Genomic DNA, 15920 nt, shown 5'->3' with positions numbered 1-15920 from the left:
TAGTCGGGATAACGGGTATGAGAGGTGATGGTGTTGCAGAATGGTAAGACTCAGGGCTCACATGAATGTGTCTGCTCAGTCTATATGCATTGGCAAAAAGGGCAGTAGCCCCACTTGGCTCCAACACATCCTTCCGTCTGCATGCATCACCTGGATGGTTTCTATTCCCTTCTGGTCACCTCTAGATGGGCATTTTCATTGTCTAATGACAGCAGAGGTGTGAGGGATGCTGACGAGATCACAAACCCCACCATGCTGTCCCCAACCTCCCTGTGGCCCTCTGCAGCTCCCCCTCGAACCATTCCTCTGCTCTCCACTCCCAAGCTGCTCGCTCTACAGAATAACTCTAATAACAACACCAACATTCACATAATCCCAGCCTCCCTGGAAAGCCAGAGGCATGACCTCCTCCCCCTCACTGCCAGTGCCTTTCATCACTGGATCACATCCTGTTGTCACTTCCAGGCTCTGACACAGTCCTGGCAGGTGGAGAGGTGGTACCACGCCATGGTTAAGAATGAAAACGGACAGTTGGATCCCTGCTCGCCAGTGACAAGTGGCCTCACACAACAAGTCACTCAGCTTCCCTTAGGTGTTCATTTTCTCACAGATTCAATGGAGACAATAACCATGTACTATGGGGTTAGTGTAAGAGTTATGTGACTGAATACGCAAAGCACAGAGACTAGGGCCTGGAATACAGGTGAATGCTCAAATATTATTTTATGGATGAACCCAAATATCTCAGTTAAATCACAGAGGCAGAGCCTAAGTGAGAGATTCTAAATGGCAGCATCCTCTTCTAAATGCTCATGATGGCCAGGATTTGGCCCTAGTCCCCCTCTGTCTCACCACTGCCCCTCTACACACTGTGCTGCTCTGGTCCAGGCTTCCGATATCTCTAAACAGCAGAAAATGGGCTGAGATAGAAGGGAGAATGGAATACTACATGCAAGGTCCAGAGAATCAGAGCAGAAAAGGCAAAGGAGACAAGGGCACAAGACCTCAGCAGCACTCTGAGCAGGGTTAAGGTTGGACAGGAGAATCATCGAGCCCCACCGAGGAGATGGCCTTCAACTACGATCATCCATTATGCACCGCAGTGACGGTGGCCTGTTGGTAGCACCCCCAACCTCCCCTCTGTGTCTCCAGCAATTCAACCCGGGCCCAGACTTGCATAGCTTCCTGATCCTCCCTCCTCAGAGGACAACTTAGCTAGTTATCATTTACACCTCCAGTTTCTCATCAAACATTCTTTCAAAACAGCATTCTCCATGTAAGGGTTGTAGCAAATAAATGCTCCCTGTCATTAAATACCCGGTGACGTCTTGGTGTTACAATGCCAGTCCTCGGGCTGCTTCCTGTTGACTCTAAGTAGAGGTCATGCCCATTTTCAAGGTCAAAACAAAGAAGCACAATCCCAAAAATGTGGCAAATGAGTGGAGCGGACAGAGTAACATCCCAGGGTGAGCAGACAGACAGCTGATGTCAAGGTAAAATGAGCTCCTGTGATCCCCTTACATGGGTGAGCTGCATCTGGGGGTGCAGGGATTGTGGGAGATCCTCTCAAGACTGGGGCTCTCACAAAGTGAGCATCTGGGGGACCAGAGGGAGTGCGAAGGGGGAAGTAATGACAAGAATGAGCATGGACACGTAATGGGTTATCCCTGTGGTGGTAAAAGGCTAAGCAACCTCCTCCCTCATAGGAGCCAGCCTAGGATAAGAGGATCACAACACAGTGTGTGTTTACTGGGCTCTGACTCTGAGCCACACAACCAGATAAAAGTTTCTCTTAAGGATTCCTTCAAATCTTGTGAGGTCAGAACTCCAGTGATACTCATTGTGAAAATAAAGAACCAACCTAAGAGAATTTAAGTAAGCTTTATCACTGGTAAAGCTGAGAATCACTCTCAAGGTCCCCTGTGCTTCACTGTACATAGGGCTTGCAACATGCTAGAGCACTTACAGCCTCATAAGTGTGACAGTGGCAATTAAGATGAGGAGATCATCAAGGGTTCTAGAACAGCACCTTGAAGATATCCCTACATCACATCTTCCTCCTCCCTGGGACCACCAATCCATCGCACTGGTATTCTTCCCCTGATGCTATGTCATCTCACCAGGAGAATCTGTGAAAGCTATCAAGGAGAACCTCTCACAGTGCAGAGGCTCTCTGCAGCCTTTACGAGTCAACCTTCTCCAGGGTGCGGGGTTTAGCCTTAACATCCTCCATAGGGAGTCAGAGGATGGGGTTTGAGTCCATCACTTGGCTGAGTTACTTGACCTCCAAGAGTCTTGGTAGACTAAGGGCATGGGTCTAACCAACACATTTTTCCTCAGAAGGGGACTTGTAATGTCACTGTCCCTACTCCCTCCTTTTCTTTCTGAAAAGAATCTGCTCTCCCTCTGTTCTGTCAGGTGGGATGCTCAAGAATAAAACAGCAGCATCTCCTGGGAAAACATCTTCCCCAGATGCTAGGGACACCAGCATCCACAGAGCTGTGTGTGTCCTTCCTCCCCAAGCAGTGGTGGTGAACCTATGGGACACATGTCATGGTAGGCTGTTTGTATCACTGAAAGCTCTAGAGGGCTCACCTGCACTGCTGCCGTAGAGTATAAAGATGTAGCACGGTTCAGAGCATTCCTCACGCCCCATGGAAACCTGCTAAAAACCCAAAGTGTTGGGCCCCGCTTTGGGTTTCTGACTCAGTATGCCTGGGGTGGGGCCCAGAATTTGCATCTCCAACAAGTTGCCAGTGGACACCAATGTGGCTGGTTCTGGAGCCACTTTGAGAACCACTGTGTAGTCTATTATTACCAAACCAGCACCTGCATGACCAAGACTAACGGTCCAGCGGCCTCAGGCTGATGCTCGGCCCTTCTAATTCCAGGTGTACAGCCTGGGGCAGGTTGGTCTCTGAGCCTCCATTTCCTCACCATTAAGTGAGGATGACAATGATGTGTACCTCCAAGGCTACAGCAGAGGATGGGGAGGTCTCACGTCCAGAGCCTGAGGGCACTGAGCAAGGATTCTGGGAGGCTGCAAGCCTCTGAGACCCCGTCCTGCATCCCCTCAGGAAGTTACATGTCCAAGTCCTAGAAAAAACATCTACTGTTATTACTGAAAGTGTCTGTGTCCCTGAACTTCTTAGTGATTAAGGCGAGCTTCAGAGCAAATCAGAAATCAGATCATGACAATGGGTCAAATGGCTGAGCAAAGTTGAGAGTGCTTAGATTTTTGCTATAAGGCATGAACTTGGAATTCAAAGGCTCAAACTTTGGACCTAGACTCTGCCGATTTCTGGCTGGGTAATTTCAAGCAAGGTCAATATCTTCCCTATGGCTCAGTATCCTTATCTGTCTAACAGGAGCAGTTATGTTCAAAGTAAATGAACTGTCATCCTGTTTTGTGAACTGTGGTCCTCCTAATTCTGAGAGCCCCAGTCGTGACCTAAGTATTTGTGTCCTTCACTGCTCCAGGAGATGAAGGTGGGACCACTGATAACCTGAGCCCAGCCAGGGCTCTTGTCCATTGAATGTGCTGACACTGGATTAGCATCATGATGAACTTCATTTCTGAGAAAGACCAGGGCACTCCACTCAATATTTCCCAGCCTCAACCCACCTGTGATCCCAGAGTATGCTCCTCACCTGTGTTTCCAACTACAGCCATTCCAAGGGAGGAAGCTTGGTGAAGGCTGGATAGAGTCCCACAACTCACAGGAAGTCCTGGATAATGGAAATGCATTTTTCTTCCTCTTCTTCAACCAAGAAGTCAATTTAATCAGCCAGTGGTCGTGCCCCAAAAGAACTCAGAAAATCCCACAGGGGAAGCACCACAGATTGTATCATTTTGTTCCATTTCTCCTGTTTGCTTAGTGACCCTGGTAAATGGCTTTCTGCGAACAGAAACCTTTTCATTCTATGGGGACTGGAATGGCTTAATCTGAAGGTCCAAGAGTAGGATGGAAAAGATGCTTTGGATTCAAACCTTTTGTAAATAAAGTTCCTTTAAACTTTCTTGAATGATAACTTATTTTGTTATGCTAATAATAAAAATGAATGAACACTTAGTAGACATTTATTCATTCATTCATTCAACAAATGTTGACTTGTTGCTTATTTGAGGGGATGACAAGTTCTCATGTGCCAAAGATGTACCAGAGAACAAAACATGGTCCCTGTCCTGTCCTTGTGTGTCAGAACTCAGCCAGGGAACATTCTAGGGGACGCAAATAACTGCCAGCAACACACCTGTCTAATGAGCACTGGCTCTATGACATAAGTCTAAGCTACACCGGTGCGTGCACCAGTGCAAGAACAAAATTTCAAGAAGTTCCAACCCACCCATGTGCCCTTTCACTACATCAGAAGAAACTGATTCTTCCCATTACCAGGAAACAAGTGCTGGGAAACGATTTGTGTAATTCTCTTAAATCAGCTCCCTATATGAGCCGTTTTTGTATTTCTGATCTCACTCATTCAATCCTCAATAGTTCTTTAGAATTTTCTCTGCCAAGGAGCTCGAGACACAGCAGGGAATAAGACGTACTCCCTGCCCTTCAGGACCTCTCAGTCTTGCAGGGACAAGTAATTACCACCCAGAACGATGAGTTCCAGGAAAGCGAGCATAACGAGGCAGGACCAAAACAAGGATGTGTGAAGGCTGAGTGTACCTGACAGTGTGGCTCAGGGTACCTCACAAATCCACTGAACGTCGTGTCACAGCACTTGTGCCAGCGGGGTGGGTGATCTTATAAATCCACTTTATGGGGGGGGGGATTGAGCCACAGACACGGGTCATACAGCTTGTAAGTGCCAAAAAGGAGGCGGGAAACTGGGTGGTTCTCAGGGACTATACTCTGCCTCTGATGGAAACACACTGAGAGCTTCAGTGACAACTTAGCTTTCACTGTCAGTTCGGATGGTGTTGATTCATAAATGCTCCCAAAACATAGAACTTCTTCTCCAGGGGCACTGGTTTCAGCCTGAGAGAGTCCCCCGAGGCTCCAGAGCAGGGTGTGGCAGTGCACACTGTAATCCTGGCAATCTGCAAGTCCAAAGCAAGAGGGTTTCAAGTGTGAGTGCAGTCTGGGCAAATTATTGATTAAGCAAGACCCCTTCTTAAAATGTAAAAAAAATAAAGAAGTAAAATAAAAATATAGTGCACTAAAAAAGTCCTGCATTTAATTCCAAGCACCACAAAATTAAAAAAAAAAAATTGGGAATTGTTACACCTGGTGCCATGTGTCTGTTGCCTAAAATGGCTTTTGCTATTCTAGGTCTCTTATGGTTCCAAATGAATTTTTGGATTTTTTTTTCTAGTTCTGTGAAATATAGTGTTGGAATTTCAATTGGCATTGCATTGAATGTATATAGCAGTTTTGGTAGTATGGCTATTTTCACTATGTTGATTCTTCCTACCCAGGAGCAGGGGATATCTTTCCATTTTTTAATATCCTCTTCAATTTCTTTTTTCAGAGTGCTGTAGTTTTCAGTGTAGAGATCTTTTGTTTCTTTTGTTAGATTGATTCCTAGATACTTCATTTTTTTGGATGCTATTGTAAAAGGAATTTTTTCCCTTATTTCTCTTTCTGTCTGTCTGTTATTTGTGTATAGAAAGGCTATTGGCTTTTGGGTATTCACCTTGTATCCAGATACTCTACTGAATCTGTCAATTAAGTCTAGAAGTTTTAGGGTGAAGTTTTTTGGATCTTCAATGTAGAGTATCATATCATCAGCAAATAATGACAGTTTAACTTCTTCCTTTCCTATCTTTATTGCTTTAATTTCTTTCTCTTGTCTAATTGCTGTGGCTAATGCTTCCAGAACTATATTGAAGAGAAGTCGTGATAGTGGGCATCCTTGTCTTGTTCCTGATTTTAACATGAAGGTTTTCAGTTTTTGGCCATTCAATATGATGTTGGCTGATGGCTTTTCATAGATAGCCTTTATTAAATTGAGGTATAGACCATCTATTCCAATTTTTTGCAGGGTTTTTATCATGAATGGGTGTTGAATTTGAAACTATACTACAAAGCCATTGTGATAAAAACAGCATGGTACTGGCAAAGAAATAGGCCTGAGGATCAGTGGAACAGACTGGGAGACACAAAAACAAATGCAGATGTACTCAGCTACCTCATCTTTGACAAAGGAGCTGACCATCCTCAGTGGAGGAAAGATAGCCTCTTTAATAAATGGTGTTGGAAAAACTGGATGTCAACCTGCCACAGATTAAAATTAGACCCTTATCTTTCGCCATGCACTAAATTAAAATCCAAATGGATTAAAGATCTGAATATTAAAACAGAAACATTAAACTTGCTGGAAGGTAAGTTAGGCAGAACTCTGGAAGACATTGGTATAGGAACAGATTTTATGAACAATCCTCAGTAGCACGGGAACTAGCAGATAGAATCAACAACTGGGATCTCATCTTACTAAAAAGCTTCTGTACTTCAAAAGAAACCATCAGCAGAACTAAGAGACAATCTACAATGTGGGAAAAAATTTTTGCCAGCTGTACCTCAGACAAAGGACTATTATCAAGGATATATAAAGAACTCAAAACAATCAGTCCCCCCAAATATAAAGACCCGATTCAAAAATTGGGCATCCAAAATGAACAGACATTTCTCATATAAAGAAGTAAAAGCAGCAAGAAAATTTATGAAAAAATATTCCACATCACTGGTCATTCGAGAGATGCAGATGAAAACAACACTGAGATTCCACCTCACCCCACAAAGAATGGCTGCTATCAAGAAATCACACAATAACAAATGTTGGCGGGGTTGTGGGGAGAAAGGAACCCTCCTCCATTGTTGGTGGGAGTGCAGACTGGTGCAACCACTATGGAAATCAATGTGGAGATACCTCAAAGAGCCTGGACTGGAGGTTCCATTTGACTCAGCCATCCCTCTGCTGGGTATCTTTCCAAGAGAACTAAAAGAATCATATCACAGAGAAGTATGTGCACCCATGTTTATAGCGGCACAGTTTGTAATTGCTAAATCTTGGAAACAACCTATTTGCCCATCCGTTGGAAACTGGATAAAGAAGTTGTGGTTTTTCTATAAAATGGAATATTACTCAGCCATAAAGAAAAAGAAAATAGATTCATTCATAGGAAAATGGATACATATTGAAGATGTACTCCTAAGTGAAATAAATAAGTCACACATGTATAAATACCGAATAGTTTCCCTGGTGCAAATGAACTACAACAATGCATAAGATTATAATAAGATTACTGACATTTAGAAATGGGAAGAAAGGAGCTAAAAGTGTAGGGAAGGTGGGATGGGTAGGGGAAGAGTAAAAAGGGAAAAGAAAAAAACGTGAGAGAATGAAAAGATGAAAATAAAGTGTTTGTAGATGGGGAGGGGAGGAGGGGGTGAAGGGAGGGCAGAGGTAAGGGGAAAAAATGAGAATAAAGACTTGTCATGTAGAGGTACAAGATCCCAACAATGAATGTAACTGTACTGTATCCCTAAAATGTACCAATAAACTCAATTAAATCTGAAAAAAAATTAAAAAAAAAAAAGACTTTCCCAGCTTGGGCGTGGATATCCAAAAATGTTCTTTGCCCCTCTTTGAATGGTGACCAGAAACACACCCTCATATGAAACAAGGATAGAAGGATGGTGGGACTGAAAATCATGTGACCTGCAGTAATCTGTGGGACCATCATTCCCTTTTTAATTCAATATGGCTTTCAACACTAAGCTCAAGCCACAGCGTGAGGGCTAGATGAGGGTGCTCTGTAAGCTGTCAGGCGGAAGCTGTGATTTCCATTATCATTGTCAGTACTGTTGCTATGAGCCATCATCATCCTCACTATTCCCACCAGACGCCTGGCCCACCAGTACATGAAGATGTATTTGTTGAGTATGAATTAGTTTAGGGCATCAGAGTCCTGAGCACAGGGTTACCTAATCAGTCACAGACAAAAGCCATGAAAAAAGAGGACCGAGCAAAGTTTTCGTTAGAAAAGGAAATCTCCATCTCATCAGCACAATTGCTTCTTCCTGACCTGGTGACCCACAGAGCTTTGCCAGCTTGGAGTCACACACTGGGCCCCAGAGCTCTCTGGGTGGCACAGTCACTGCCCTTTGGGATATGTGTGAAGCACTGTCGGCACTGCCAGCCAGGGTGGTGATCGATCCTCTCTCAGCGTGTCTCAGTGTTTGCTGCAGCCTCTCCCCCATGAGTCTCTTCAGGCCCTCTTCCCTTTCTTTCTTCACACAGTCCCTGCTCTTCTGAGTCTTCCTGCACTGCTGCTCAGGTAACTTTCTTGTCTACCTTCATACTGGCCACAGACCAACACTCTCTAAACCCTCGGCCCCAATCAATTCTTTGTTTTATTTGGTTTCTAGCCAACAGAAATCAGCTTCCTGGGTTTTACTCCCAGTTGTTCTAATACATAAACCAAGTGTTGATTTACTGTCCATCAATAATGCAGACATAGTGTAACCAGAAACATCTTTCCACAAGCCCACAGTATTAGAGTAGTGTGTTAGGTTTTGTTTGGGTTTAATTTAGTGGGGGAGTGGGGTGCTTTATTTTTAACATATTTTGTCTCATTGATTTATATACTGAGAAAGTAGACAGAACAGGAATTGTTATCTACATTTCACATACAAAGAAATCATGAGAAGACAAATAAAGTGACTTGTCCCGTGTGAGATTCCAGAAGAAGATAACTGTGACTAGAATTCAGTAAATCTTAACTCCCAGTTCAGTGAACCTGTTTTTAGTGGCTCCATTTCCTACCACAGCATCCCGTGATACAATAATAATCCTTCCCATGTTGTGACAGAACTGTATGGGTCCCAGAGTATGTTCAATAGCACATCGGTAGTATAAGACGCACTGTGATTAAAAAAAATTCTGTGGTCAAATATGCCTGCCATCAACTACATGCTGTGCCCTTTGCTGGAGAATCGTTGTGTGAATTATTGTATAAAAGCCTCACAGAAGCTCTGCAGTGTGAGGCTTAAGGAACTGTTTCTCCCTGGCTTGTCCAAGTTTATTTGAACAGGTGTGAGAGGCGAGGGTACAAGCAGTGAGACCGTATTCTCATAAACAGGCAAGAGATCCAGGGTGTTTAGGCAAAACAGAACAGCAGGAGAGGTGGTGAGAAGCAGGTAGACTCTGAACATATTTCATACATAGAGTCATGAGATTTGCGGATGGATAAGACTTAGGACATAAGAAAATGGGGCAGCAAGGATGACTGAAATTTTAGCTCTGAGCAACAAATGAACAGAACTGCCTACTACTTCCCCAGATGGATGACTCCACTTCTACCATTCTAACCCCTTACCACCTTAGATCTCTTAATTTCTGAGATTACAGAGTTCCAGCTTTGTCTTTCCTGGTGAGATTTTCTTTACAATAGCTAAGCAAGCTTATCATTTTTCACATAACATCACATTCCCATAACTAGCAAATGGAAGGCACTCCATAAATATCTGTGAGCAAATGAACGAACAGGAACAAGTATGTGGTCATTTCTTAACAATATAAATAACATATTCCTAATCAGCATTAATAGTACAAGTTAATTTAATATGCAACAGGGGGCTGACAAAAGGGAAGAGGAATAACTGAATAACTTCACAGAAAGGAAAAGATGGTCAGAAAACCCAGTTCTAACTTGAGCCCTTTCCCGTATTTCTGAGTTGGCCCTGCACAAGTCCTTCTCTTGTTCTGAGTCCAGTTCCTCCAATCCCATTCAACAAGGAGTAAAGCAAATATGACCTCTAAGGTTCTGCACCCTGCTGCCCAAGACTCTGAATGGAAGTCAGAGTCTGTCCTCTGTAATGTGCCATTCAGCGCCACCCCATCCAGAACATGTGTGATTAGAAGACACCCACCTCTGCCTCAGAAGAAGCCCTTCCAGAACACAGATAAGAGGAATGTAGGGGTTTCTGAAGTCATAAGACTTCCTAGAGGGTTCACTTCTTCCCACTTGCAAGAGCATGAAGTTGCAGATAAATATGGTTAGGAAAGGAGAAATGCATTGCAGTTTTCACTGTTCTCCATCCAGTTAAGAAGAATGTAGTAGAACTCTGCCCTTTACTGCCCTCAGAAGAGAATCACTGAACAAAGTCACTTGTTCTTCAAGACTTCTGCATCCTCTGAATGTTCTTGGTCCATCTACAAGAGCCCGTCTCTCCTCTTCCACTTAGGATTGCACTAAACTCAAATTTCATCTGGATCTTTGGGAAGTATTCTCTCCAAAGGCTGCTCTTTTGTGCCCAAATGGGACTAGCTTGTGCGCCCAATTACCTCTCGACTATGCACATGAGTTTCTCTCTCTCTCTCTCTCTCTCTCTCTCTCTCTCTGGGCTTTCCCAGCCATGGCTGCTGGGTAAATGAGTTTCAGTTTTAGTTCATTCATTGTTTTCCACCTGGCTGCTGACTGCAATCATCTACACCAAGAATTTCCCCCTCTGGGGACCATCCACCCTGTTGTTGGTTGCATTGGTGCAGATGTTGTATGTGTCTGCTAGTACTGAGGCTCTGCTAGCCTCTTTGTTTCCCCAGAAGATGTCACTACGTGATTAAGAAAAGCAGTAGATTTCCTTTAGCCCCCAGCCCCTCACTACAATCCAAGGTCCAAGTCCCCTCGGTGATTAATAACCAAATCCAAAAGGTCAGCCGATCTTTCCTAATGTTCTTCCCTTTGATCTTAATATCACTTCATCTGGAAAACGTCCATGGCACCTTCTGTTTATCACTGAATGAACCTTGTTTCACAAAGATCCCAGGACAGCTATCTATTTCTTCTTAAACCAACACTCTGCTGCTACTTGGCCTAGTTTATAGGTGAGATGACTAAAGGGCAGAGATATGAACTGACTTGCACAATGACTCAGCAGCAAAGGTTAGATGAGAATCCATGTCTCCCGATAACAAGCTCGTGTGTTGAGAGAAACATCTTCAGAGTTTCATTGGCTGACCTGACCTTTTAGGGCAGAAGTAAAAGATTGGAACATGGGAATCCTGCAGGTTGAGAAGTATCATCCTGTGAAAACAGACTGGGAATGATCTGAAAGCTAATGGCTTAGCTAGAGGGAAGCTCAACATTCTTTCTGGCTTCAAGATTCACTAAAAGTAAACAATGGAAACCAAAACACAAAGAAAATGGCAGGAGAAGGTCCCACAAACCTCATCGCTATTCTTGGAGCTGGGGTCAAAGTATAAGTCAATACACTTGGCTTTTTCATCATGGAACAAAGTGCCCAAGACTCTGAGCTCTTGGTTTCAGGTAATAGACACAGGGAAAAATGAATGATAGGGTTAGATAGGTATTGCGAGTTTATCAGAGGAGCATAGCAACAGGACACTTGGAAAACAAGAATCAGAGCAAAGTGGGTGATTAGAGAGGAGGAAGATTATCAGTGACCATGTAGGACGAAGGAAGAAGGCCACCACCAAAACTGCCATAGCTGTGAATGAGTTCTAAGTGACCATTTAGCTTTGGGACATACACCTAGGCTTTTCAATACCAGAATCAAACCATATAGTCAAGACTCAAAACCCCAGAAGCAATATGGCAGCATGGAATGGACCAAATCCAGAGCATCTGCTACATCTGTTGGCCACAGGACCAGGACAGGGAAGATCTAAAGTCCCTGTCATCCAGGTGGGTGAACAGCATTGTTCTTCAGAAGATTGCAAAAAGAGACTCTGCTCCAACAAGGAAGGTGATCCCATGCCGGATATCTCCCCCAAATAGCAGACTATGATGGCCCACCACGGGTCATGCTGAGTCACATCCTTATAAAGCCAGCAATCCTTACAAAGAACACCAGAAGACACACAAAAAGCTAGCATCCAAAGTCGATATTAATAATAGCTGCAATTTAATAATAACTTGATATGAACTGAGCAAGAAAATCAGATATATACATCACACTTTGTTTTCACACCAACCCTTCAGAGGTTTCATTGGTTCTATTTCACAAAGGAGTGACCCGAAGCTCAGAGAGTCAAGAAAATATTTCCGGGGTCACACAGTTTACAGTTAGAATTAGAACCAAGGTCTAGGTATCTTGATAATGCTGCCACTCTTCATACCATCTGACACTGTTGTTCAGCCTAGACGTGTTTCTGTTGCAAGTATAGAAGAGGGATTGAGAGGACACTACGGGATAAAGGTTGGAATCAAGATGGTGTCTGAGGGTACTATTCCCCAAAAGTAATCCCACCAGCATGACATTTCTAATTCTTACATTTTTGTGCAGTTCAGTAACACACTGGCAAGCATTTGTTAGGCAAGACACTGTACTAGATGCTATAGTGCAGTGGTGCTGAACCTATGGCACGGATGCCACAGTGGGCTGTTTGCTAGTATTGAAAGCTCTAAAAGGTTTACCATCTCTGCTATAGTGGATGTGAGAACATGTGAGCCAATATGCTTTTTTGTGTTTGCTCAAGCACCTTAAAATCTCATTTTTTCATTAATTTTATTGGTACATTTTAAGTATACAATATGATGACATGTCATTGAGAATCTGTAACTATAACTTCACAGGATATATCTTGGTTATTTTTTCCCCATTCCCCTGCCCTCCCATGAACTCCTCCATGCCTCCCTATTTACAAAGGCTTTATTATGTGCTTTAAAAAGTGATTATCAATTTGAATTATGATTCAGATATTAAGTGATAAGGGTTCCAGGATGAATAGCAGGAGAGTTTCACAAAAAACTAACACCTGAGCTCTCTATACAGTGTCTAACTGGAGCAAGTGGAAGGGAGAGGGAGCAACAGAAGCAAAGGCACAAAGAGAGATTTTCGTGAGGGAGAGAGCTCAGAAACAGGATGAAATGAACACAAGCAGAAACTTGGGAATCCCAGGTAATGAGACTGGACATTTATATAATAGCGTAGGGAAGCAGAGGGGAGCGTATGCCCTGGTTGGGAATATCTCCAGGGCCGGGGATGTAGCTCGGTGATGCCATGCTTGCCTCATGAGCGCAAGGTCCTGAGTTCAACCCCAGCATCCATTCTACATCCCAGAGGAATATCTCCAGCAGCCATTCCAGTTCTCAAAATCCAGCAGGTATCTGACACACGTCTGCAAAGGGAGAGAACAAGTGCAATGTGTAGGATATGCTGGCATGGAAAGAGAAAGAGATCAGGGATACCAATTAACAGCCTATTTCAGTCATTGCCCAGATTATCAAGAGTGGTATTGGTAATATAGAAAAGTTATGTAAACTAATAAAAATTTAGAAGCAATGAAGAAATGGTTATTCTACCATTGTTCACCCCCAGAGGCGAGAAATCTTGTAATGTACACTAACAGAGCTTAAAATGCCTGAGAATGCAAAAACTTAGTCTTACCTAACTAAATGAGTTAAGAAAATGAGAAGCAGATTTTTAAAAACACAAAATCAAATGATGAAAATCTAATACATGTTAAGCTTTTCACCCTTCTCTAACTTGGTAACTGAGGACCAATTTACCTGTAATGGAGGAACATAGCCTCCTGATACCCAGTCAGTAGATGGAAGAGACTAGAGCTCACAGAAGCCCCTTATGTCACAGCAACGTGACTCCAGCTGAATTGGTTCTAATCCTGAGTCGTCTCCATTTTCTCAGGTGGCAGAGAAAACCCAAGGAGCAAAGGGAAAAGATGCAGTCACAGGAAATCTTAGTGGTAGCGGCTTCAGGAAATAAATAGCGAGGTTGGCATAGGAGGGACCTGTAGATGAATGTGTACTAAACATTTCTCTCTTCCATCAGTGTGGACACTCACCTGCCTACCCGGGAAAATTTACAGCAGATGGTAGTCCATGTTCTTTCCTGAGAGTTAGTAAACTGTTTCATTTTGTTTTGTTTAACATAGAGACTGTGTATTTGAAGATGGCATTTTTTTAGCAAGACTCTGTGGGATCAACAAACACATTTTTTCCATTTTTCCTCCCAGTACCATTCAGTCATCAAATTCCAATAAATGCTAGGGAACTGTCCCCCAAGCCAATGAACAGAGCCCAGTCGTTCCCATCAAATGAGATCCTGGAGCTTCTGCAATTTGGTTTCTTAGCAAGAGCCAAGAATGTGGAGCTCCCCTCCCTGGAGACACCTTGAAACCTGGGATCCCTTGTGGATGGGTGCTTCTTGTGCTTCCTGCTTCCCTCCTCATGGCTCAGGATTTGCCAAGAGGATGACTGAGGTTTCATAAAAGCTTTGTGAGCCACAGCAACACACAAAGGCCTGAGCCACAGTTGCCTCCATAAAGCCCAGCTGTGGCCATCAACTTTCCAATAAAAGGTGAGAGGAGAGGCTGACGATGTTCCTTTCTGTGTCTATCAGATCTTGAGAAACCACAAGGAATGCTTCTTCAATGTGACTCACACAGGTTCCCTGAATCCTGCTGATGAGGTGGGAATGACCCAGGGTCAGCTTCCTCCACGAACTGGCCACTTCTAGAAATGGTTGTCTGAGACACAAGCTGGGGTCTGGAGCATCTCCTTTGAAGGCTCACAATGCTGAAGTCTCTTTTCCTGTAACACTCTCTACCTTTCCTCTAATCCTCCACTGTCACCAGCATCCTGCTTTGCTCCCTAAGAAAAATGGCTTCTTTCCAAAGCCAGCATGGTCATCAGGATGCGTGCACAGCCACAGACCAGAGCAGCCCAGCTGCATGGAGTACATGTGGAGCCCGCTGCAGGGCCACAGCCAGGCCCAGACTGTGCTCTCCACAGCTCCATGTGTACGAAGCCCCAGGGCACCCTGGCCATACAAAAGTAATCTTCTTCTATGTGCGTGCCAAGAATTTTTTTTAAATGAGAAAGCATTACCAAAGGTTATTCAGGAGGAGCTTGGAATTGGTAAAGCCTTTTACCAAGGGGAAGAATTTATTAAAATCTTAAGTACATGCCCTTTAAACCACAAATGCTGCTGCTACATATTGATTCCCTGCTAGCAATCCTGTTCTAAAGCAATAAAAATACAGGGCTGTTGTTCATCACAATGTTTCCAATAAGGAGACATGACAACCTAATACAGTCTTGCGCGACACACAGCCGGCTGCATTTGTGACTACCGTCCCGTAAGACCACACCACCTCCAGGTGCTGTGGCTGTCTCCGTTTGTGTCACATCCTTCTCAGCAGGCATTCGGCATACTGAGGATGCCTCTGTGGTCTGGTGGTTAGGGTTTGTTGGTCTCAAACTGGTATGAAAGTGTTTCCATTGATTGGTAGGAAGACTATGATGTATTATTAAGAGGGGGAAAAAAAGGATTAGGAAAATAATTAAAATTATCACAGTTTTGTTCAGAATTCTAATACAAGTAACCAAGCCCTACATTCATGTTTATGGATAATGAGAAGGTAGCAAGAGCCTACAGAGTAAAGGTGTGGAACTCCCGCTGAGGCCGTGGGCTCGCCTAAGACTCGGCACTGCTGAAGAGAGGTAGAGATAAAACCCAAACATAACAGAGAAGCTCTTCTCCAGAGTGGGGGATCCCTTTTGTTGTCAGGACCCTGAGAAAGATGCATCTCTTAGAATTTAGGCATTAAAACGAAAGGTTTTCTTCCTGGGTCTTTTTTCTCCTTGAGATCTCCCCAGAAATATATGAGGCCTATGATCCTCGCAAGGGCAGATGAGCCAGGCATGGTGGTGCTGCAGGCCAGTGATCCCAGCCACGGGGGAAGCTGAACCAGGAGGACCACAAGTTTGAGGCCAGCCTAGGCAAATTCACAAAATAAAAATGAAAACAAGCTTGTGACATAGCTCAACGATAAAGCACTTGCCTAACACATGCAAGGCCTTGGGTTCAGTTTCTGGTTCTCAAAAAATAAAAGAAGCGAATCAGTACAGGAAGGAAGGAGTACGTCAGGATGCTCCCACGGTTAAATCCCATGCTGCTTTCTTGGTGACATCCCTTAGGAAG

The 15920-nt window shown here is 43.8% G+C and overlaps 1 long non-coding RNA gene across 1 annotated transcript in view; it reads right to left on the bottom strand.

Annotated features, from left to right (window-relative positions):
• LOC104875380 overlaps positions 1 to 5042 on the bottom strand; it is a 35688-nt gene extending 30646 nt beyond the window's left edge. The window contains exon 1 of the long non-coding RNA XR_784034.2: positions 3652 to 5042. This is a non-coding gene — a long non-coding RNA (uncharacterized LOC104875380). The remainder of the gene's footprint in view (positions 1 to 3651) is intronic.
• Positions 5043 to 15920: the final 10878 nt, after the last annotated feature.

Source organism: Fukomys damarensis, unplaced genomic scaffold (assembly GCF_012274545.1).
Source record: "Fukomys damarensis isolate Sample0158 unplaced genomic scaffold, DMR_v1.0_HiC HiC_scaffold_5, whole genome shotgun sequence".
Lineage (NCBI taxonomy): Eukaryota > Metazoa > Chordata > Mammalia > Rodentia > Bathyergidae > Fukomys > Fukomys damarensis.
Note: the sequence above shows the minus strand (reverse complement) of the source record. Positions and strands in the feature narration are given on the sequence as shown.